This window comes from Lolium rigidum, chromosome 3, assembly GCF_022539505.1.
Source record: "Lolium rigidum isolate FL_2022 chromosome 3, APGP_CSIRO_Lrig_0.1, whole genome shotgun sequence".
In the NCBI taxonomy this organism is placed as follows: Eukaryota; Viridiplantae; Streptophyta; class Magnoliopsida; order Poales; family Poaceae; genus Lolium; species Lolium rigidum.
In genome coordinates this window covers 317,989,950-318,013,883 of record NC_061510.1, presented here as the reverse complement: position 1 = coordinate 318,013,883, position 23,934 = coordinate 317,989,950, and positions in this window count along the sequence as shown.

Genomic DNA, 23,934 nt, shown 5'->3' with positions numbered 1-23,934 from the left:
CCAAAACAATCAAAATTGCGTGCTAGAAAAAAGGGCGCTCCCTGCAAGGAAGACGGGATCTTTTGGTTAGCTTCCGTATTTTACCATGTGTGAGCCGCTTGTGTAAATCGTAGAGAGCATTTATTTACCTGATCAAGAGAATCCTTATCGCCGGGGGTAATTGGTTTTTTGTTTGCTGAAACCGTGCTTGCCGCACTGTGTGAAGCAGGCTCCCGAACGTAACCTTTTAAGCGGCCTCCTGTTGCTCTGAATTATAGATGTGGTACTAAAGAGATGTAAACACACCACACGCACGGAGGGAAGGCGCGCACGTTCCAGCTAGAGCGGCGTCGCGCGCCTGCACCGCACGGCTGGCAAACTAGGAATGGGTCGCCGTCGGTCGCGGCCTCGCCCTCACATGATGGCTCCCGGCTCCGTTTTGCAGCAAAGTATGCGTTGCGCTGAACTTGTCCTAAATTTGACATGGAAAAAGATAACATAGCATAGGCAGGAAATGAAGTTTCTTTTTCGCGAAATAAGTCCGCTGATCTATTGATCCCCATTACTAGCAGTACAAAGAACCAAAAAAATAAAAGTTACAAATTGGTCCTTAGACCACCTAGCGACGACTACAGATACTAACGTGAGCCGAAGACGCGCCGTCGTCCTCTCTCCTCCAACAGCACACCAGAGCAAAACAAAGCTTGTCGTCGTAGAGCTTGTTGTAGTACTGAAACAAGAAGCCGTCGTGCTAAGACTCCAAAGGACCAGCGCACCAGAGCAGCAACCATCGTGAAAGATGAGATCAATAGATCAAAAGAGACAGATACGAAACCACACCATTGAACACAAAAACCGACTGAATTCTAGAAGATCTACGGGGCACACAACTCCACGCGCCCTCCGCCAGCGTTAGATGCATTGCCAAAGCGAGGATATGATGGAGAGGACCTTATTCTGACTTCAAGATGTAGTCGTCTCCTCACCATCACGAAAAAGACACTGAAAATAATCTAAACAAGAAACGGGAACCATCGCGCCGACGAGAGGCCATGGTACGCCACACCTTCAAGGCCCCAAGGCTACCGGAGATTGAGTGAACCGGCAAAATCGCCGGTGAGGGAGATGAAACCCTAGATGAGTTTTGGGAGCCTCATGGTCACCTCGATTTCTGCTGCCTATACCGGTGGTAGGAAATAAAATTTCTTCCTGTCTTAAGGGTCTTGTAGAAAACCTTAAGGAAATAGCGTAAATTTTTCTCGATAAAAGGAATATATTAATATCTTTAAGATACCAATTTTACATTCAATTTTTGCACCAACAAAATATTCAAAGACATGACATATGCACACAACTAAGAAAAGAATAAAAAAGAGTGGAATAGAAAACAAAGATCTCGTCCCGGTGATGAAACACTCGGAACAGAAACAATCTAACCATCACCGAAGACAACACCCGAACAACAAAATAGATCCTCCAAAAGCAATGCCTCTAAAAAGGAAACAATACACCAACGTTGTCATCGCGTGATCGAAAATCTTGCGTTTCCATCCTCGAGAAAGTCTTATTTCATAAAACAATGCCTTCATCAAGGCCACTTCCATGTACAACCAATGCAGGTCAAACCTTAGACTTTCACCCTGGAAATCGCAACTCAGTACTCAAAGAGCACCACCGAAATGTAGTACAAGATCGCTGCTGCAAGTCACCAAACACTTGACACACAGAAAGAACATGTGCATCAATTCTTCATCGCCACCAATGCACCTCTGCGCAATTGTAAACCTCCAATCGCAGCCACCATGACTTACTCTACCTCTCTAAATACCATCGTAATTTATATTTAGACATGCCCCATGTCACTGACAAGAAAGCAAAGCTTCACACCACGTCCTCATGAAGCCACATTGGCTGAAGATACGGGCGCGCACAACCGGATCAATTCTAATCTAGATATCCAATGCCTCGTGCGAAAAACTATAGAAATCTTCGAGAGGAAGACCGGAACTCGTCGACGTCCAGATCGAGGAGGCCGACATGAAGCAGATCGATGATCAGCAGGTCCAGACCACCTTAATTCTTCGATGCAGACAAGCAGGCCTTGGCGCCGCCATCCGCCACCCAACGGGTCCAACATTACTGTTTTTCCCCGATAGAACGTTTTTCGTCGCGGCCCTTACCACGATTCTTGCCCTGATCGTCATCGCCGCTAGAATTGCTACCGTTGCCATCATGGGCGATAAGCTTCTGGAGCGCTCGCCACTCCTCTTCCATGAGGAGCAGCTTCCATTTGTCGTTCTCCCGCCCACTCAACTCCTTGATTGACATAGTCTTGAGATATAGAAGAGATTCAATAGAGGAGGCCAATTGACAGTACTTATGGGAAGGACCGGTAGAAACTTCCTCACGACCTTGCACTCATCTTCTGGATCACCGAACATCTCCAGGTTGTTGAGAATTGTGGTGAGGCGCAGAGCGAAGTCTTCGCCAGTCTCTCCGTCGTTTATTTGGAGGCAATCATTGTCGCACCGGTGTGCATGTGCCTTCACATCGCATAAGCGCTCGGCGCCGACGCGTAGCGTCTTCAGCGTGTCCCACGCGACCTTGGCGTTGTCCTTGGCCAGGGACGGAGACAAGGGGGGACGAGGGGGGGCGCAGCCCCCCCTATTGCTCATGATTTTCCTTTGAACACAATTCATGGCAGGTTCTTATTTGTGTGATTTTATCTAGTTCTGCCTCCCTCATACTAACATTGCCCCCCTTATACTTCATTCCTGGCTTCGTCCCTGTCCTTGGCAGCGAGGGTGCGCACTAGCTTTGGCGGCGCAACATGAAGGAGATCCGAGAGCGTAGCATGATCCTCGTGCGCGTCAAAGTCACTGTCGTTCACGGCGTCCCACAGTTTGTGGACCTACAACTGCACGCGCATGATCACCGACCAATCAACCTAGTTTGTACTCGTCAGGATCAGCCACTTTGCGCCCCCAGAGACATCCCTTGCGACCCTCACCCTTACCACCAGGTCGCGCCCATGGTGTTGGCTCCGACCACGGTGAACAAGTGAAGGGGAGGCATGGTGACGAGGGGAGCGCGACAACGACTTGGACCCATCCTTGGAGTTCTTCTCCGTCGGCATGGCTTTCTTCCGATCCTTCAAACCCGCCATCATCGTGAGCAATCTCTGATACCACTTGTAGCCTCTCACCTCACGATATCACAAATAGAATTCAGAGAAAACACCTATTCGCAAAAAAAAAAAAAAACAGAGAAAACAATGAAAAGGAGGGGATGTTTTTTTTGGCTGCGTGCAAACCAACAGCTTTTTTTTCCTTTTATTCATAGCGATATCGTGTCCGATCAGACGATCTCCTCTAAAGAACGTGGCATCCCACGCTCATGTGGCCGAGATTAAAGGATCGCGATCAGGTCAAAACTGACCGAAACAAACAACCCTAAAACTTAGCTGAAAAACTAATTGACAGACGACACCTCTATCTGAATTTGTCGACACCTAACGACTAGATTAACTGACACAGTGGCCCACAATGAAACTTTTTTTTTGCGCATGAAGGAAGATGATATTAGATCAGCAAGTTACAGAGAGGTCCACAAAGAAAAACAAAATTACAGCCCAGTCCTTCTGCAACGCGAACACGCCGGCGTCCAGGAGCTGTCGGTGGCGCGCCGTCGCTGCTTCTCCCCTTCAAGCCTTGGATCGAGAGAAGTCCCCACGCGAGTGGGAAGTCACCAAACACTGGAACCCATGCCCTAACTTGCTCGCCTGAACAAGGTCCAACAGCAGCGCGCGTGCTCCGTGTGGAAGAAGCGTCAATGTTATACTAGTACTCCTACTGAGTTGTAACTTGCAACACATTAGCCAGCTTAGCATGGCTAAATACATCATTATCTGGCACTACGTAGGATAACACTGAAAGTCTGAAACTTTAGGGCAGTACGCGATGAGGGTCAGTCGCTTCCGTCTAATTGGAAAGGAGCGGCTCTCTTGCCGCGCTGTGAGATATCTGAGTTCCCGATACCTCCCATGCCAAATACTAGTATATTCCGCTTGATGACTGTTGGAAATCATCCTGGCTAGCTAGGCATGTGGTAAGTAACAACATGACAACACCCAAGAGAATTGGTAGCCAGGCTTTTCCTTATTAATAGGTCGATGCACTCGGCAACACTGAATAGTGTGAGTGACTTATAGACCCACCTTTAAATACAAGGCATGACTCGATCGGTGACCCCATTTCAATAAATAAATGTTCAAATTTTATGATCCTAGACTGTGATCGTACTCCTAAGATATGAAAGCTTCAATGACATGGTACCCTTACGAGGGTGAGTGATTGTTAATTCCAGATATATCCTGCCAGAGTTAACATGCTGGTAATGTGTCCCACCATGTGGGTCGAGCAAATTAACATAGAGTAGTGTGTTGGATATATAGAGGGACACGACGATCCCATGTCAACTTGTTACTTTCTCCGGTTTAAAATAATTTTTAGGCAATTATCTTGATCCGGAGGAGTACTTGATTCTGCTAGCTCCTAAAATATAATCCGCTAGCTCGTTTCCACAAACGAATAAGTCTCCTAGCTATAGTGTAGCCTTAACGGCAAGCATGTGTCTGAACAACTACATCATCACATATGGAACATGAGCCATCTTACAAGTATAAACTGGCATATCAAGAGCCTACATATGGAGCTGAGAAACAATATTAATATGTTGGCATCTTTAGAACACAAATGACACATCATAACATTTTGACCATATGAGAAATTGAGGATACATTAATTTTGGTACATGCCAGGAGCAATACTCCTGTCTATATCATGATGTCGAAAATACCAGCTTATATTTGCAGAAGGCAAAAACGCTGAGTTGTGGACATGGGAAAACACATGAGTCGGATGAACTGATGAGCTATGCCTATGACCCGGCATTCAAATTACGAAATTGCTTCAAACATTATTCTTAACAAATGCAAACTCCCACCCCCTTAGTGCGCCTGAATGATAAAATGCTAGTAATTTTTCTCTGCCACGCTAGCTAAGCATATGAGAAAGAAGATTGTGGAATGCCTCGTACCCTCCAGGTCGGGCTACCTCAAGTTGATACGCATGTTAGGTAGAACAAACTACGTATTAATCCTATTGTTTCACAACCCCTCTCAATCTAAATTGTTCTAAGTTAAGATTGTGACATAAACTATTATGTAGCCTCCTGGTCTTCAGACTTGTAAACCGAACATCCAAGTTCTTGTGCGCCACCTGTTCTTGCACAAATGAAAATCAATTTCCATGTGCTTGGTTTAAGCATGGAAGATTGGATTGGCTGACAGATATATCGCTCCGAGATTATCGCACCATAGAATGGGTGCTCTTGGCTGAAACACTCCTAGCTCTCCAAAAAGAGACTGCAACCAGATAACTTTAGTTCACATTTTCCATGGCCTTGTACTCCGTCTCTATACTAGTTTTGGATACATCGTAGCATGCTCTTGCACTCTAAAAAATCAAATTCTCGCCAAAGAACACTGCAGAACCCCGGTGGATTGTCTGTCATATGGACAGCATGCCTAGTCAACATTGAAGAAAGCACTAATGAGAATAGAAAAAGACTTGCGAAAAATGAGTCCCATAGCACTATTCCCTCTAAGGTATCTCAATATCCTTTTGATCGTGGTTCAATGTGAAGTTTTTGGCGAGTGGAGAAACTGACAGATCTTATTGACTGACAATGCTATATCTAGTCTGGTCAAGGTAAGGTACTGAAGCCCACCTACAATATTCTGGTATCTGCATGGTTGCATCTTCTGGGCCGAGACCATCTCCTTCTACCAAGGAAAGCTTTTCCTAGGAATATAGAGAAGTCGCAACAGCCGCGCATCCTTGCGTATTCACACGAGCTAGTACCTCGGTCACATACTTTGTTTGTGTAAGATGTGGTCCCTCTGAGACCTGTACACCTCATCAAAACCGAAGATCACCTAAATCCTTAAGCGCAAACTGATTAAGGCCATGAAGTAGTGATGCGAGGGCCGTGGAGGAAAATCCTATGACAATGATGTCGTCAACATACACGAGAACATAGATCACAACCCCTCCATCAATCTTCATAAACACTGATACGGTGAGAAGCCAAGTTCCTGCAATCTGGAGATAAGTCTTGAGTACCAAACCCTATAGATGCATGTTTTAATATACATGGCCTTGTCTAACTTGTAGACAAAGTGAGTATAACTATTCTACTCATATCCATGTATGGTAAAGAAACAAAAACTACACAACTCCTAAGCTAAGCCTTCAAAAGAAAATACCACATTTATACTCGTCGATCTCGGAAATTTCATTCCCCAAGACGAGTTTCGATCCACCACCTTCAGCAAGGACAAGACACATGCGTGCGTCGACATATCCTAATCGCATATACTCGTCGATGAAGCCGCCTCTACCATCTTTCTTTTCGAAAGGAATACAGTACATGAAGCCCCTACAGTTTTTTTAATAATAAGAATCCAAATCTGTCTTGACATATTGCACTAGCAGCCCCTCTGTTACTCGCCCTAGCAATGTCGGCATCCACATTGGTTTTAGCAATTCCTGTCAGTGGAGCAACCACGTCGCCCTAGTACTCACATTGGGTTGTCTTACCACTAGTGTTGCTGGCTTAGGATTAGCTTTTTTTTTTTTGAAGCTTTCAATGGGGGGAGATAATCTCCACCTGGATATATTGCATCAGAGAGAGTTTATAGGTTACATTGAGAGAGATGGTTACGCCACAGATTGGCGTCCACTCGTATATCCGCTTGATTGAAACGGTATGACCACAGTGTTAAATTTGAGATGATGTTTCTAATTGTCATGCCATCTCTCTGATCTATAGCTCTTAATACTTTGGCATTTCTTGCATCCCAGATCTTCCAGAGAATTACTAGTCCGATATATTTCCACAACGAGCGAGGTAGGTTATTGGGGAGCGGTGTGGAACAAATGTCGGTGAAGTAGTTGGCATTCGGGAGGATGCCAAATTGGCGCCAGATTGTGGTCGTTGTTGTGCAGGTGAGGAACATGTGTGTTCGGTCTTCAACTGAAGCTTGGCACCTTGGGCATTCATTGGATGAGATTATGTGCTTGTGTAGTAGATTAGCTCGGTGTTGATCCTGTTTAGGTGTAGTAGCCAGCCAAACATTTTGATTTTTCTTGGCACCTGATAACCCACAAGTATAGGGGATCGCAACAGTCTTCGAGGGAAGTAAAACCCAAATTTATTGATTCGACACAAGGGGAGGTAAAGAATACTTATAAGCCTTAACAACTGAGTTGTCAATTCAGTTGCACCTGGAAAAGCACTAGTAACGGGGGTGATGTGAAAGTAGCAGTGATATGAGAGCAATAGTAACGAGTAACACGACAGCGAGTAATAGTAACACAAGAGCAATGGCACCAGAAGATAGTTGATACTACTTCCAATGACATGTAGAACAAGTATATGATGATGAAAGATGGACCGGGGTTCCCAGCTATCTACACTAGTGGCAACTCTCCAATAACAAGTGTTGGGTGAACAAATTACAGTCGGGCAATTGATAGGATTGAAATAGCATTAAGACAGAATATCAAGATCATTAATTATGTAGGCATGTTTTCCAATATATAGTCATAAGTGCTCGCAATGAGAAACTTGTACAACATCTTTTGTCCTACCAGCCGGTGGCAGCCGGGCCTCAAGGGAAACTACTGGATATTAAGGTACTCCTTTTAATAGAGCACCGGAGCAAAGCATTAACACTTGGTGAAAACATGTGTCCCTCACATCAACGCCATCCCCTCCGGTTGTCCCGATTTCGTCACTTCGGGGCCTTTGGTTCCGGACGGTGACATGTGCATACAACTTGTAGATACAATCTAAGCAATAAGTATAGAGCTCAAATCTAAGATCATGGCACTCGGGCCCTAGTGACAAGCATTAAGCATAACAAGATTGCAGCAACAATAACTTCATAAACTTTGTAGATAGACAATCATAATGTAACAATCCATCGGATCCCGACAAACACAACACCGATTACATCGAGATGAATCTCAATCATGTAAGGCAGCTCATGAGATCATTGTATTGAAGTACATGGGAGAGATGATACCAACTAGCTACAGCTAGAACCCGTAGTCCATGGGGGAACTACTCACGGAGCATGATGGAGGCGATGGCGTTGATGGAGATGGCTTCCGGGGCACTTCCCCGTCCCGGCAGGGTGCCGGGATAGAGACTTCGTCCCCCGAATTGGAGTTTCGCGATGGTGGCGGCGCCCCGGAGTCTTTCACGGAGTTTCGTCTTACGGTACGGTGTTTTTAGGTCGAAAGGGATTTTATAGGCGAAGAGGCGGCGCGAGGGGGCACCTGGGGCTCCCCACCATAGGCCGGCACGGGCCCGGGCCAGGCCGCGCCGCCTTATGGTGTGGTGGCCCTCCGGCCCCTCTCCGACTCTTCTTCGGTGTTCGGATGCTTCCGGGAAAAATAGGAGGTTTGGTCTTCGTTTCGTCGAATTCGAGAATATTGCCCGAACAGCCTTTCCGGAACCAAAAACAGCGAGAAAACGGGAGCTGGCACTGTGGCATCTTGTTAATAGGTTAGTTCCGGAAAACGCATAAAAACATTATAAAGTGCAAGCAAAACATGTAAGTATTGTCATAAAACAAGCATGGAACGACAGAAATTATGGATACGTTGGAGACGTATCAGCATCCCCAAGCTTAGTTCCTGCTCGTCCCGAGCAGGTAAACGATAAAAAGAATAATTTCTGTAGTGACATGCTACTTACATAACCTTGATCATACTATTACAAAGCATATGAAATGAATGAAGTGACTCAAGGCAATGATCTATAGTTGCTAACAAGTAGATAACATATAGCAAAACTTTTCATGAAGAGTACTTTCAAGACAAGTATCAAAAGTCTTGCACAAGAGTTAACTCATAAAGCAATAGGTTCATAGTAAAGGCATCGAAGCAACACAAAGGAAGATATAAGTTTCAGCGGTTGCTTTCAACTTTCAACATGTATATCTCATGGATATTGTCAACATAAAGTAATATGATGAATGCAAATATGCAAGTATGTAAGAATCAATGCACGAGTTGACACAAGTGTTTGCTTCTAAGGTGGGAGGAATTAGGTAAGCCGACTCAACATAAAAGTAAAAGAATGGCCCTTCGCGAGAGAAAGCATCGATTGCTATATTTGTGCTAGAGCTTTGGTTTTGAAAACATAAAGAGAGCATAAAAGTAAAGTTTTGAGAGGTGTTTGTTGTTGTCAACGAATGGTAATGGGCACTCTAACCCCCTTGCCAGACAAACCTTCAAAGAGCGGCTCCCATTTTATCTTATTTTTGGGTGGCACTCCTTCCAACCTTTCTTTCACAAACCATGGCTAACCGAATCCTCGGGTGCCTGCCAACAATCTCATACCATGAAGGAGTGCCTTTTTATTTTAGTTTTATTATGATGACACTCCTCCCAACCTTTGCTTACACAAGCCATGGCTAACCGAATCCTTCGGGTGCCGTCCAACAATCACATGCCATGGAGGAGTGTCTATTTTGGTTAATTAATTTGGGACTCGGGAATCCCATTGCCAGCTCTTTTTGCAAAATTATTGGATAAGCGGATGAAGCCACTAGTCCATTGGTGAAAGTTGCCCAACAAGATTGAAAGATAAACACCACATACTTCCTCATGAGCTATAAAACATTGACACAAATTGAGAAGCATTTTGAATTGTTTAAAGGTAGCACTCAAGCAATTTACTTTGGAATGGCAGGAAATACCACATAGTAGGTAGGTATGGTGGACACAAATGGCATAGTGGTTGGCTCAAGTATTTGGATGCATGAGAAGTATTCCCTCTCAGTACAAGGTTTAGGCTAGCAAGGTTGTTTGAAGCAAACACAAGTATGAACCGGTACAGCAAAACTTACATAAGAACATATTGCAAGCATTATAATACTCTACACTGTCTTCCTTGTTGCTCAAACACTTTTACCAGAAAATATCTAGACCTTAAGAGAGATCAATTATGCAAACCAATTTCAACAAGCTCTACGAGTAGTTCTCCATTAATAGGCTTAGACTACATGAAAAAACTTAATCATGATCTACTTGAGGGCTCAAAACAATTGCCAAGTGTCAAATTATCCAAGACATATGAGGCATTTTCTGTTTCCAACCAAATATAAATAAGTGCAATAGCTTCCAACTTTTATCATTGAACATTAAAAGTAAAACGAAGAACAAGTGTTCATATGAAAAAGCGGAGCGTGTCTCTCTCCCAATCAAGGATTGCTAGGATCCGATCTTATTCAAACATAACAAAAATAAAAACACACAGACGCTCCAAGTAAAGCACATATGATGTGACCGAATAAAAATATAGTTTCAATAGAAGAAACCTGATAAGTTGATGAAGAAGGGGATGCCTTGGGCATCCCCAAGCTTAGACGCTTGAGTCTTCTTGAAATATGCAGGGATGAACCACGGGGGCATCCCCAAGCTTAGACTTTTCACTCTTCTCGATCATATATCATCCTCCTCTCTTGACCCTTGAAAACTTCCTTCACACCAAACTTCTCATAAACTTCATTAGAGGGGTTAGTACTCAAAAAATTTGAATCCACCTTGGTCCTGTAGTGGCACATTGCAAGAACTCAATAAAACATTAGCTACAGCCCTCTACGTCTAGAAAACCTCGCTTAAAGTCCACAAGAGACAATGCAAAAAACAGAGACAGAATCTGCCAAAACAGAACAGCCAGTAAAGACGAATTTTAATAAAATACTTCCGTTGCTCAAATCAGAAAACTCAAAACTAATAAAAGTTGCGTACATATCTGAGGAACACGCACGTAAATTGGCATAATTTTCTGAGTTTCCTACAGAGAATTAGACCTAGATTCGTGACAGATAGAAATCTGTTTCTGCGCAGAAATCCAAATCTAGTATCAACCTTCGATTAGAGGCTTCACTTGGCACAACAAAACACAAAACTAAGATAAGGAGAGGTTGCTACAGTAGTAAACAACTTCCAAGACACAAATATAAAACAAAGTGCTGTAGCAAAATAACACATGGGTTATCTCCCAAGAAGTGCTTTCTTTATAGCCATTAAGATGGGCTCAGCAGTTTTAATGATGCACTCCCAAGAAATAGTATTTGAAGCAAAAGAGAGCATCAAAAAGCAAATTCAAAACACATTTAAGTCTCACATGCTTCCTATGCATAGGAATCTTGTACACAAATAAATTCATGAAGAACAAAGTGACAAGCATAAGAAGATAGAACAAGTATAACTTCAGCAATTTCAAGCATATAGAGAGGTGTATTAGTACCATGAAAATTTCTACAACCATATTTTCCTCTCTCATAATAATTTTCAGTAGCTTCATGAACAAACTCAACAATATAACTATCACATGCAGCATACTCTTCATGATTTCCAAACACATAATTTTTATCAAGTTCAAGAATTGTGGAATTAAAACTTTCAAACTTACTTTTATTAATAATATAACAAGGTAGTTGATCAATCTCAATAGATATGGGACTCATAGAATAAGTCAAGCACTCTCCAATCCCATTTTCATTAGTAGTACAATTAATATTATCAAGTAACATAGGACCATCATCTAGAGCTTTATCATAGACATTTGCCAAACAAAATTCTTTAGTACCATGCATTTCGACATCAGGCACAAACAAAGCATTATCATAAGATTTATCAAAGTAGCATGGATTATCATAGATAACAAGTAGCATAATCATTCTCACAAGTATTACTCATAGGTACTATTTCAAGAGAATCCACAGGAACATAACATTCAACCTCTTCCGGTAAGCATGGAGGACAATCAAATAGTGTAAGAGATAAAGAGTTACTCTCATTAGAAGGTTGACATGGGTAGCTAATCCATTCTTCCTCCTTTTGTTCGTCGCTCTCCTCTTCTTTTTCATCCAATGAGCTTTCAGGTTCATCAATTTCCTCCTCTTTTTCATCCAATGAGCTTTCGAGTTCATCAATTTCTTCTTCCACCGGTTCCTCGCAAATTGTGAGTGCATTCTTGTGCATTAATGTGTCTCTCTTTATAATCAAGGATATAAGGATTCCTACTCGTAGCATTCTATGCAAGAATTAAGGATAGTAGAGACATAATCTTTAAGGTCCTTACAAACAACACAAGTTTCATAATTCTCAACCATGAAGGATTCTATCTCGGAGGCTCCCATAAATAAGACAAATTGTTCTACCTCTTCGAACCCATAATGAATATAGCAATTCCGATTATAGCTCTTAATAAAAAATTCCTCACTAAAGCCACATTGAAATTTAAGATGTTTAGTGTCCTGTTGAGAGCAACAGTTTATATCATGGCGTTTAAGCAAGATTTTAGCAATTGTATTCAATTTTTCTATCATAGCACTCATTATTTTACCAGTTATTGATTCTCTATAACAATTATAACATTCCATAAGCTCCAAGTAGGTTGTTGGTTCTCCCATAACAGCAGTTTTTAATTTTTTGGTTTTTCAAATTTTTATGGATTTTTGGGTATATGAGACAAATAAAACAAGACAAAAATAAACTAGACAAAAGTAAACTAAGCACAAATAAACTAGACAAAAGTAAACTAAGCAAAACAAAATAAAATAAAATAAAAACAGAGAGAGAGGTAGAGTGTACTCCCCAGGTGAACTTATGAGTAGAGCTATGCCTCCCCGGCAACGGCGCCATAAAATAGTCTTGATAACCCACAAGTATAGGGGATCGCAATGGTCTTCGAGGGAAGTAAAACCCAAATTTATTGATTCGACACAAGGGGAGGTAAAGAATACTTATAAGCCTTAACAACTGAGTTGTCAATTCAGCTGCACCTGGAAAAGCACTAGTAACAGGGGTGATGTGAAAGTAGCAGTGATATGAGAGCAATAGTAACAGTAACACAGCAGCAGTATGTTATCACCAAGATTTAACCGAGTCAGAGGTGGGCCACGATTGAGATAGACTTGAAGATATACATGGAAGGAAGAACAAGAATTGGCCTTATACCCGAAGTTGGGCTGGATTGCCCATGTATTTGTAATATAGTAGATCGCATCTTAGAAGTTAGAATTTTACCCGTGCACGGTTAGGTGCACGTCTGAATTAGAAAGTCCGCCGGACTATAAATATGTATCTAGGGTTTATGGAATAAACAACAACACAACGTTCACCCCAAAAACAAACCAATCTCGGCGCATCGCCAACTCCTTCATCTCGAGGGTTTCAATCAGATAAGCGACATGCTGCCTAGATCGCATCTTGCGATCTAGGCAGCACAAGCTCCACGTTGTTCATGCGTTGCCCGTACTGAAGCGTCTTTGATGGCGGGCAACGTAGTTATCATAGATGTGTTAGGGTTAGCATAGTTCTTCGTATAACATGCTTACGTAGTGCAACCCTTGCATGTCTAGCCGCCCTCACACCTATCTCGGGTGTGGGGGCGGCACCCTGCTTGTTCATTATTTAGTAGATCTGATCCGTTACGATTGCTCCTTGCTCGCAAGGATTAGTTTAATATCTGCAATAGTTAGGCCTTACAAAGGGGGAGGATCCGGCGGCACGTAGGGTGGCGTTCGCAAGTCCTAAACAGGATGTTCCGAGGATCAACGTCATGTTGGTTGTTTGGCCTTGTTTAGGATCGGCTTACGAGCACCGTGCGTGGCCGCGAGGCCCAACCTGGAGTAGGATGATCCGATTATGCGGTGAAAACCCTAAATCGTCGTAGATCTCATTAGCTTTATCTTGATCAAGCAGGATCACCAAGTATTCGTGCACCCCGCACGAATCTTGGGTGGATCGGCTCTTTGAGCCGATTCACGAGATAACCCGAGAGCCGATCGAGGCTCGTATTTAATGTTTACGTGTATGCCATGCAGGAAACTAAGCGAGGCATCCCCATCACCTTCCCGACCAGGTATAGGTCAGGTGGCACGCCCTGCACTTCGCATCGCCGCGTGTGACCAGAAGAGCATTGCGGGCCGTCGCTCGGGAGGGGTCTCGGCCCAGCCGCAGCTCTAGGCTCTTCCCGGCTCTACTCGTGTTGACGGTCGGCCGCCCGCCGGTGGGTTTTGGCGATCAACACATTCTCGGCACGCCCGGTGGGACAATCGTCTACATCAACCACATCGCCATCTACATCCGAGATGGCGGCGGACGGCACGCCAGCTCACCTACGAGGAGTTACCCGCCGAGCTCAAGAAGAAATATGACGAGATCAAGGTCACCCTCGAAGCCGACCTCATCGGCTCTTTTCGCAGAACCCGTACCCATGGCATCGGATGGAAGGGATTCTCACCGCAAGGTGCACTCGATGGGATAGATCTCTCCGCCCCGTCGGAGGAACGCACCGAGGGCCTACGGCAGGAGATCAACTACTTGGTGGCTCACTCGCTACACCGCCACTCGAAAACTTGGTCAACGTGTTGGAGCGTCTCGCTCTGCGCGTGATCCGGAGATCATGAGCCACCGGCACTCGCCGTCGGGACCAGCTCTCGGGACGCATCAAGGAGAGTTGCCACTCCGGTCCCGTCCACCGCTGCCATATGCGTTGGCAGCACCAGCTGAAGTGCCGGCTACACCGGCATTCGTCGTCTACAAGATCGGTGGTGACCCTAGTGACTACCGGCTCTTGGCCGAGGCGCCCAAGGAGATCCCCCAAGGATACGCGTGCACGTATGTGCCGGATTGTGGCAACCGGCCACTCTCAAACCAGGCCACAACGTCGGGGACTCCGGCGCAAACAGGAGGAACGTCGACAACGGAGCTTGAGAAGCGTACGTGGCTAACTAAGTACGCCACCCCGACGAAACTCCCGAGCCCGGCTCCTGCAGCTTGGCTCGGAGCCGGAAAAGCAAACATGGCTGGCTAAGTACGCCACCCCGGCGAATCTTCGAGTGCATCTCCTGCAGCCAAGACACAGCGGATCAGATCAGTACCATACTGAGAGACCAGTTCGGCATGGTGCCGAAAAGGAGGGCAATCGGCTATTCCAAGCCGTACCCCGACGAGTACGAGATGATCCCGCTGCCACCTAAATATCGGCTCCCTGACTTCTCCAAATTCAGTGGATCGGATGGCTCCAGCTCCATCGAGCACATCGGCCGATATTTGGCGCAACTAGGACCGGCTTCAGTGTCGGATCAGCTACGCGTGAGGCTCTTTTCACGGTCCCTCACAGGATCGGCTTTTGGATGGTATACCTCTTTGCCAGCAAACTCCATCCAGTCTTGGAAGCAATTGGAAGAACAGTTCCATATGCAATACCATTCGGAAGCTTCCGAGTCTAGCATTGCCGATCTGGCACAACTACGTCAGAAGCGCGGAGAAACGGTGACAGAGTACATCCAGCGCTTCAGGAGTCTTAGGAACCGATGTTATTCGGTTCGTATAACTGAAAAGGAAGCAGTCGAGTTGGCAGTAGCTGGCCTTGCAACACAGCTCAAGGACATGGCCTCCCAAGCAGATTATCCCTCGCTGGCGCACATGGTTCAGAAACTATCAGCATATGAACAGCGCCACCCAGACCTGTACCAAGACAAGTTCAAGCGTGCAGTAGTCATGGTCGATACAGAGGAAGGTGAAGTGCCTGCGGGAGACCAAGAAGTAGCAGTGGCTGAGTGGACTCGGGGAGGAACCCCCGTGTCCTGTAAATGGGTAAAGCCACCAGGGCCGCCCAGGGGATTTGATTTTGACGTGACCAAGACTGAACAAATCTTCGACCTCCTGCTCAAGGAGAAACAGCTTGACGATTCCTGAAGGTCTCAAGTTCCCCACGGCGCAAGAGCTAAACGGAAAGCCGTACCGCAAATTCCACAACTCGCTCTCCCATGCTACCAACGACCGCAGGGTGTGGCGTCGAGCACATCCAAGCGGCGATAGAGAAGGGGCGTCTAATTTTCAACCAGTACGCCATGAAGGTAGACACCCAGCCCTTCCCCGCCGTTAACATGGTAGAAGTCATCTACCCTGAGGGTTGCCAGCCAGGTCCCACGTTCAGCATCAACATGGTAGGACCTGGGAACCACTCTGGCGAAGATGGAGATGAGGGCAGCTGCTCTCATAGCAAGGACACAGAGGAGGCCGCTCCACGCGATCGGCTCCATCATGATGGCAAGCGCTACGTCACAGAGGGAGAGGTGAAAAACATAAGATATCAGCGACCCCTCTCTCGATCACCTCCTCAACAAATATGTGAGTCGGCATGACCAACGCCGACGGTCCAGCTATGATGATGAAAGAGATCGTCCGGCTAGAGAAGCCGAAGACATCGTCGGCATGATCGCGATGAGGAGGAGCACGAGCGCCGTGCCAAAGAAGAATCAAGGGAGCAAGATGACAACGCCGGTACTCGGGACTGCCCCTTCTTCGTACACCGCCGGGATTCAGGAATGAGCCGATTGCCCACAATCGGCAATTGCCCGTAATGCAACCGAAGAAGAAGGAGGCAGCCAACGTATCTGTGTTCGAGCGCCTAGGGCCTCTCCCACCACAAAGCAAACGCGCTGAGTCACCTCGTTGGGCAGATCTTGAGGATTCAGAAGACGAGGGACAAGAAGAAGAAGAAGAAGACAGGTACCACCGGCCAAGGTGGTGCCCTGACGGACTCAGCCGTTCCCAAAAGTGCAGGGTTCAGCGGTTGCGCGGCCTGGAGGAAGCCGAAAGGTTATACCTACATACATTAAGGAAGGCACGACCTGATCTGGCCGCGAAAGTTCAGCGAACCCTGGATGAAGAGAGTCGTCCACGGAAAATGGAGTGGCGCCCCAAGCAAAGGAGAGCCGATGATGAAACGTCGGCTGGCACGAACATGGTGTTCATCCTCCCTTCAGAGTTCAGTGCTCCAGGGTTAGATGAGACATCCGTGGCACAACTTGATCGCGGCCCACGGCCGGTTATCTTTGAGAAGCCACGAGATAAGAGCTACGAGCATCCGAAGGCCCTATATTTGCGAGGATATATCGATGGGAGGCCCGTAAACAAGATGTCGGTGGACACCGGAGCGGCAGCTAACATCATGCCGTACTCTATGCTACGTCGGGCCGGGACGCTCTAGCTCGGATCTAATCAAGACCAATGTGACATTGAGCGATTTCAACGGCCAAGCGTCTGAGGCACAAGGAGTTTTGAACGTGGATCTGACCGTAGGAAGGAAAACTATCCCTACAACGTTCTTCATCGTCGATAGCACGAGCAGTTATGCTGTGCTGCTGGGAAGAGATTGGATCCACGCCAACCGCCGTATTCCTTCCACGATGCACCAATGCATAATACAGTGGGATGGAGATGAGGTAGAGGTCGTCCGGGCCGATGATTCAGCTGAAGTTTCAACGGCCGGCATGAACGCATGGGAAGCAGCGAGGCCAAGAACCCCTCTCGAGCATCAACTTAGACGATCGCGAACGCATCGATGTGACAAAGGGAAGGGTTAAGCTGGTTTTATCCACTGGCCTGACCATGTAGTTGAAGCGAAGCGACGTGCAATTTGGTGAGGCTGATCCTTGTGATCGGCCCCAAAGATCTATGAAGGGACATTACAGAGCCTTCAGTCAGCGCTCCAATCATTATGGAGGCCGATCTCGGCAATCGGCCAAAATTATCCTCACCACATGTTCTGCTTGTGTTCGCCTTTGACCCTATCAGGAGCCGACGTGCGAATTACAGAGCCGATATCTGCCATTCTTTAACAGATTCGGCTCGGGGGGCACCTAAACACGGGAACAGATGCAGAGGTACATGTGTGCAATGAAATACTGGGGGCCGATAGGAGAGAATCGGCCGGTAAAAAAAATTTTTTACAGCCGATGCAAGGGCATCGACTTCAGAATTGAGAAACAGCCGATGCGCAGCCATCGACTTTAGTGGAATTATGCGATGTTTATCGAGTATCCACCAAATCCAGGCCAACGGTGGTGCCTTCTGTTGCTTCAGCTGAAACGGAAGATTATCGGCTATCTGAGGAAGAAAGAGGATCGGCTTTGGCGCATTCTCTCTGACATTCTCGCCTCAAGTAAGGCTCGGGGGGCAGCAGGCTCGAGCAAGGCTCGGGGGGCAGCAGGCCTGATGGATGCTCTGTTTTACTCTGTTTAAAGAGCCGATGGGGTTACCATCGGCTGCTCCTTTATTGCAACCTTCTTCATAATGATGAGTACTGAAGAGGATTATTGTATTTGGTTGGAAAAGTTCAAAGGTTTCCCTGAAGGTCCTGCACTTTCCACCAGATTTAGAAAATCATCAGTTGAAGAAGGGAAAGGTGGATTTCAAAGAACCGATGCGGTGCTATCGGCTCAATTCGCATTGGCAAAGGGGACGAATCGGCAAGGTCAGTAGGGGAGGGAATCGGCTAAATTAAACTCAGAAGAAATCGGCAAGATCAATTTGGGGAAAAGTTCTTCATTGACGAGCGTAGATTTCTTACATAAAGAGCTGATTGCTCTCAAAAGGAAATACTAGGGGATGCACGACCCCATCTACTACTACTGGCCCTATTCTAGAGGTCCTATCTACGGGCCATCACTGCCCTCGTCGTCGCCGTCGTCGCCGCTGTCGGCGCTGCTTCCGGCGGGCTCGTCGTCGCTCCAGTGGCCGCCGATCGGGCCCTCATTGTCCTCATCTTCTTCGTCAGCGTCATCGTCGCTGTCGAAATCGCTGAGGTTGCCCGGCCAGGGGCAGAACCGCTTGGCCGGCGGCTCGTCGGAGGAGGTGTCATCCTCCTCCTCTTCCTGCTCCTCCTCCTCCTCGGGAGAGGTGAAGTCGCAGGAGAAGCTGTCGTCGTTGCTCTCCTCCTCCGTTTCCCCAATGGCGAGGAAGCGGAGGTCGCTCTCCCCGTCCGTCGAGGATTGGTCGTCTTCGGACCAGATGGAGAAGTTGTGGTCTGACTCCTCCCCGGCCGCAATGGCGCGGCGGGTGTTCGCTGCGTGGACCTCTGCCGGATTGTACTCCGGCGTCGGCTCTCGGGAGGTGGAGGACTGGCTGGAAGGATCCGATGGAGCAGAGGAGGAAGAAGACATGGTGGCAGGAGGGCTTTTGGAGTGCTAATGCGAAGGAGATGCGAGAGGGAACCGTTCGCAGCGGTTAAATAAAAGGGGATATAGTGGAAATTCAATGTCACGGCAGCTTTCCGAGGAAGTGGTGCCTAAAGAAACTGCCGATCCACACGGAGAAGTTGAGAAGGCAGGGCATCGTGATGGAGGATACCGCAACGGTTCCGCCACGACATGACCCGACAACCGGAAACGAGTGATTTTGGAATTACCAATTCCAAAACCAGGGGGGCATGTGTTATCACCAAGATTTAACCGAGTCAGAGGTGGGCCACGATTGAGATAGACTTGAAGATATACATGGAAGGAAGAACAAGAATTGGCCTTATACGCGAAGTTGGGCTGGATTGCCCATGTATCTGTAATATAGTAGATCGCATCTTAGAAGTTAGAATTTTACCCGTGCACGGTTAGGTGCACGTCTGAATTAGAAAGTCCGCCGGACTATAAATATGTATCTAGGGTTTATGGAATAAACAACAACACAACGTTCACCCCAAAAACAAACCAATCTCGGCGCATCGCCAACTCCTTCATCTCGAGGGTTTCAATCAGATAAGCGACATGTCGCTCTAGATCGCATCTTGCGATCTAGGCAGCACAAGCTCCACGTTGTTCATGCGTTGCCCGTACTCGAAGCGTCTTTGATGGCGGGCAACGTAGTTATCATAGATGTGTTAGGGTTAGCATAGTTCTTCGTATAACATGCTTACGTAGTGCAACCCTTGCATGTCTAGCCGCCCTCACACCTATCTCGGGTGTGGGGGCGGCACCTCGCTTGTTCATTATTTAGTAGATCTGATCCGTTACGATTGCTCCTTGCTCTGCAAGGATTAGTTTAATATCTGCAATAGTTAGGCCTTACAAAGGGGGGGGGAGGATCCGGCGGCACGTAGGGTGGCGTTTGCAAGTCCTAAACAGGATGTTCCGAGGATCAACGTCATGTTGGTTGTTTGGCCTTGTTTAGGATCGGCTTACGAGCACCGTGCGTGGCCGCGAGGCCCAACCTGGAGTAGGATGATCCGATTATGCGGTGAAAACCCTAAATCGTCGTAGATCTCATTAGCTTTATCTTGATCAAGCAGGATCACCAAGTATTCGTGCACCCTGCACGAATCTTGGGTGGATCGGCTCTTTGAGCCGATTCACAGGATAACCTGAGAGCCGATCGAGGCTCGTATTTAATGTTTACGTGTATGCCATGCAGGAAACTAAGCGAGGCATCCCCATCACCTTCCTGACCAGGTATAGGTCAGGTGGCACGCCCTTGCACTTCGCATCACCGCGTGTGACCAGAAGAGCATTGCGGGCCGTCGCTCGGAGGGGTCTCAGCCAGCCGCAGCTCTAGGCTCTTCCCGGCTCTACCTGTGTTGACAGTCGCTGCCCGCCGGTGGGTTTTGGCAGTCAACACAGTAATAGTAACACAAGAGCAATGGCACCAGAAGATAGTTGATACTACTTCCAATGACATGTAGAACAAGTATATGATGATGAAAGATGGACCGGGGTTCCCAGCTATCTACACTAGTGGCAACTCTCCAATAACAAGTGTTGGGTGAACAAATTACAGTCGGACAATTGATAGGATTGAAATAGCATTAAGACAGAATATCAAGATCATTAATTATGTAGGCATGTTTTCCAATATATAGTCATACGTGCTCGCAATGAGAAACTTGTACAACATCTTTTGTCCTACCAGCCGGTGGCAGCCGGGCCTCAAGGGAAACTACTGGATATTAAGGTACTCCTTTTAATAGAGCACCGGAGCAAAGCATTAACACTTGGTGAAAACATGTGTCCCTCACATCACCGCCATCCCCTCCGGTTGTCCCGATTTCGTCACTTCGGGGCCTTTGGTTTCGGACGGTGACATGTGCATACAACTTGTAGATACAATCTAAGCAATAAGTATAGAGCTCAAATCTAAGATCATGGCACTCGGGCCCTAGTGACAAGCATTAAGCATAACAAGATTGCAAGCAACAATAACTTCATAAACTTTGTAGATAGACAATCATAATGTAACAATCCATCGGATCCCGACAAACACAACACCGATTACATCGGATGAATCTCAATCATATAAGGCAGCTCATGAGATCATTGTATTGAAGTACATGGGAGAGATGATACCAACTAGCTACGGCTAGAACCCGTAGTCCATGGGGGAACTACTCACGGAGCATGATGGAGGCGATGGCGTTGATGGAGATGGCTTCCGGGGCACTTCCCCGTCCCGGCAGGGTGCCGGAACGAGACTTCCGTCCCCCGAATTGGAGTTTCGCGATGGTGGCGGCGCCCCGGAGTCTTTCTCGGAGTTTCGTCTTCCGGTACGGTGTTTTTAGGTCGAAAGGGATTTTATAGGCGAAGAGGCGGCGCGAGGGGGCACTGGGGCTCCCCACCATAGGCCGGCGCGGGCCCGGGCCGAGCCGCGCCGCCTTATGGTGTGGTGGCCCTCCGGCCCCTCTCCGACTCTTCTTCGGTGTTCGGATGCTTCCGGGAAAAATAGGAGGTTTGGTCTTCGTTTCGTCGAATTCCGAGAATATTGCCCGAACAGCCTTTCCGGAACCAAAAATAGCAGAAAACGAGAACCGGCACCGTGGCATCTTGTTAATAGGTTAGTTCCGGAAAACGCATAAAAACATTATAAAGTGCAAGCAAAACATGTAAGTATTGTCATAAAACAAGCATGGAACGACAGAAATTATGGATACGTTGGAGACGTATCAGCACCTTTGAACACCATATGTGTGTGGCCTCTAGATCTTCAAGCTATGATTGCAGGCGCAAGTAGGCGCCTTTGGTGGAGAAGGGTGATCCGTCGAGCATCGTTCTTATGTTGTCACCTTCCAAGAGGCGCACATCCTCCAAGAGATTAGAGAGAGGGGGAAGTTGCTCTTACACTGCATTGGCCAGTCTACATTGCAGACCAGCGGAGATTACATTTTGCAAAACATAGACAATAGTAGTATTAGCTTGAGAAACCACTGTCGTCGCCTTCCGAGAGGCGCAGATCGTGTAAGAGATTAGAGAGAGGCAAGTCTATATCTATATCTATACCTACTAATAAAGGAAGTAAGGTTTCTCCCCTAAATTTTCGTCCAACACTTTTTTAGACCATTTTACCCTCCCACCAAATTACATATTATGCACCCGTACCATCAAAATAACGCTTCACGGTTTGTTTCATGCGTCGGTGTGCTGCTCTCTTCCGAATTCCGATCTGGGCCTATCAAACTAATCGTGGGCTGGGTCACGATTGAAGAAAAGAGAGATCGTATGGCATCCAAACTCCACCTGAAACCCTACATATATACTGGAAGAAATAATCCCCACGAGTCCACGCAGCAGCCGCCGAAACCCTGCCTCCTTCACGGTTTGTTTTAGGGTTTCTTCATTGAGGACGAGGATATGATTGGGATGAATTTCCGTTGGCGTTTCTAGCCAACCTGGCCGGCAGGAACCCCGAGCGTGCCCAAGACGTAAGCGAGATCCTTGAGGTCGTGGACGCCGACGTCGAGGAGGACCGGGAAGCAAGCAGCGGGTCGTGGTGCGGGAACATGAGTAGCAACGACAGAATTGAGGGAGCCTCGAGGTGTCCATGTCGACCGCGTCGACGAAAGGGAGCCTCGAGGTGTGGAGGCCACAGACGACATGGAACATGCATGGCACGGTCCGTCGCACGGACGGATTTGTTCGTAACCGAACGGGACTTGCAGCGTCTTAATTCTGGTCCCAAGGCAAAGATTGGATTTGGCGGACAAGAGCTAATGATCGATCGACTAGACTAACCGACGATTGGAACCACGTCACGTACAACCACAGATCCGCCAGCTGGAGCCGCACGCCCGCACGTCGCCGAAGCTGCCTTCCCACGCCATCACCACTTCGTGCACGCCGACGGGTGCAGAGTCGGCATGGGTGGCAAACACCTCACGGTCTTCCAGCTCGACATCCAGGCCGTGCTGGTTCTCCTCGGCGTGGAATCAGTTTGTTTTTTATGTGCATGATCCCTTCATCCTCGCGAACGCGCTCAACTTCAAGGGCATCTGTGAGAGCAAGTTCGACTACCACCTCAGACAGCCCAAAAACTTCTATCTGCCGCGGTGCCGGTGCCAGGCAAGGACGAGTGTCGTTCATGTGGAGCTGCTACCGTTGTCCCGCGAGCAACAGTACATTGCCTGCTTCTTTCATTGGAAGGCCTTGAAACTCCTCTACCTGAGGTGGCGATCGATGTGTACCAGCCTACCAGCAGCGGCAGTTCGCCATGTATGTACCTCTATACCTACCGTCCGAGCGTGCGCCACTGCGTGCAGCTCATGCTGGAGAAGAGCTTTCGACTTGAGTTGCTCGAGGTGGGATAGATGGATCTCGCTGGCTTCTTTTGGTTAGAATCCTGGCCCCCCCTCTCTCTCTCTCTCTGCCTCTAGAGTCTAGAGAAACACGGCCTGGGCTGTTATTGCGATCCACATAGTATGTAAAATCCTACCTCTTTTGGCTGAATTGTGTGCCGTTCAATGGAGAATTTGAAGCCACTTCTCGCGGTGGACTGATTTGCGTTTTAATGTCTTTGTGTGGGCAGCATGGTGGGCAGACTCAACTGTCGTTGCGCAACAGTGTTGACCGTGATGTACTATTTCAATGGAACGCGGAGAAGTTCAGCGCAATCGGGGTTCTAGATATACCTCGTTTTTTTTTTTGCGAAAAATCCTAGATATACCTCTTTTACTTCTACAGGAAATTCTTGAGCCGTTTAAATTCCTGCAGTTCATTATGAGAATATGGATATTAGCATAGGAAGCGGATATTAACAT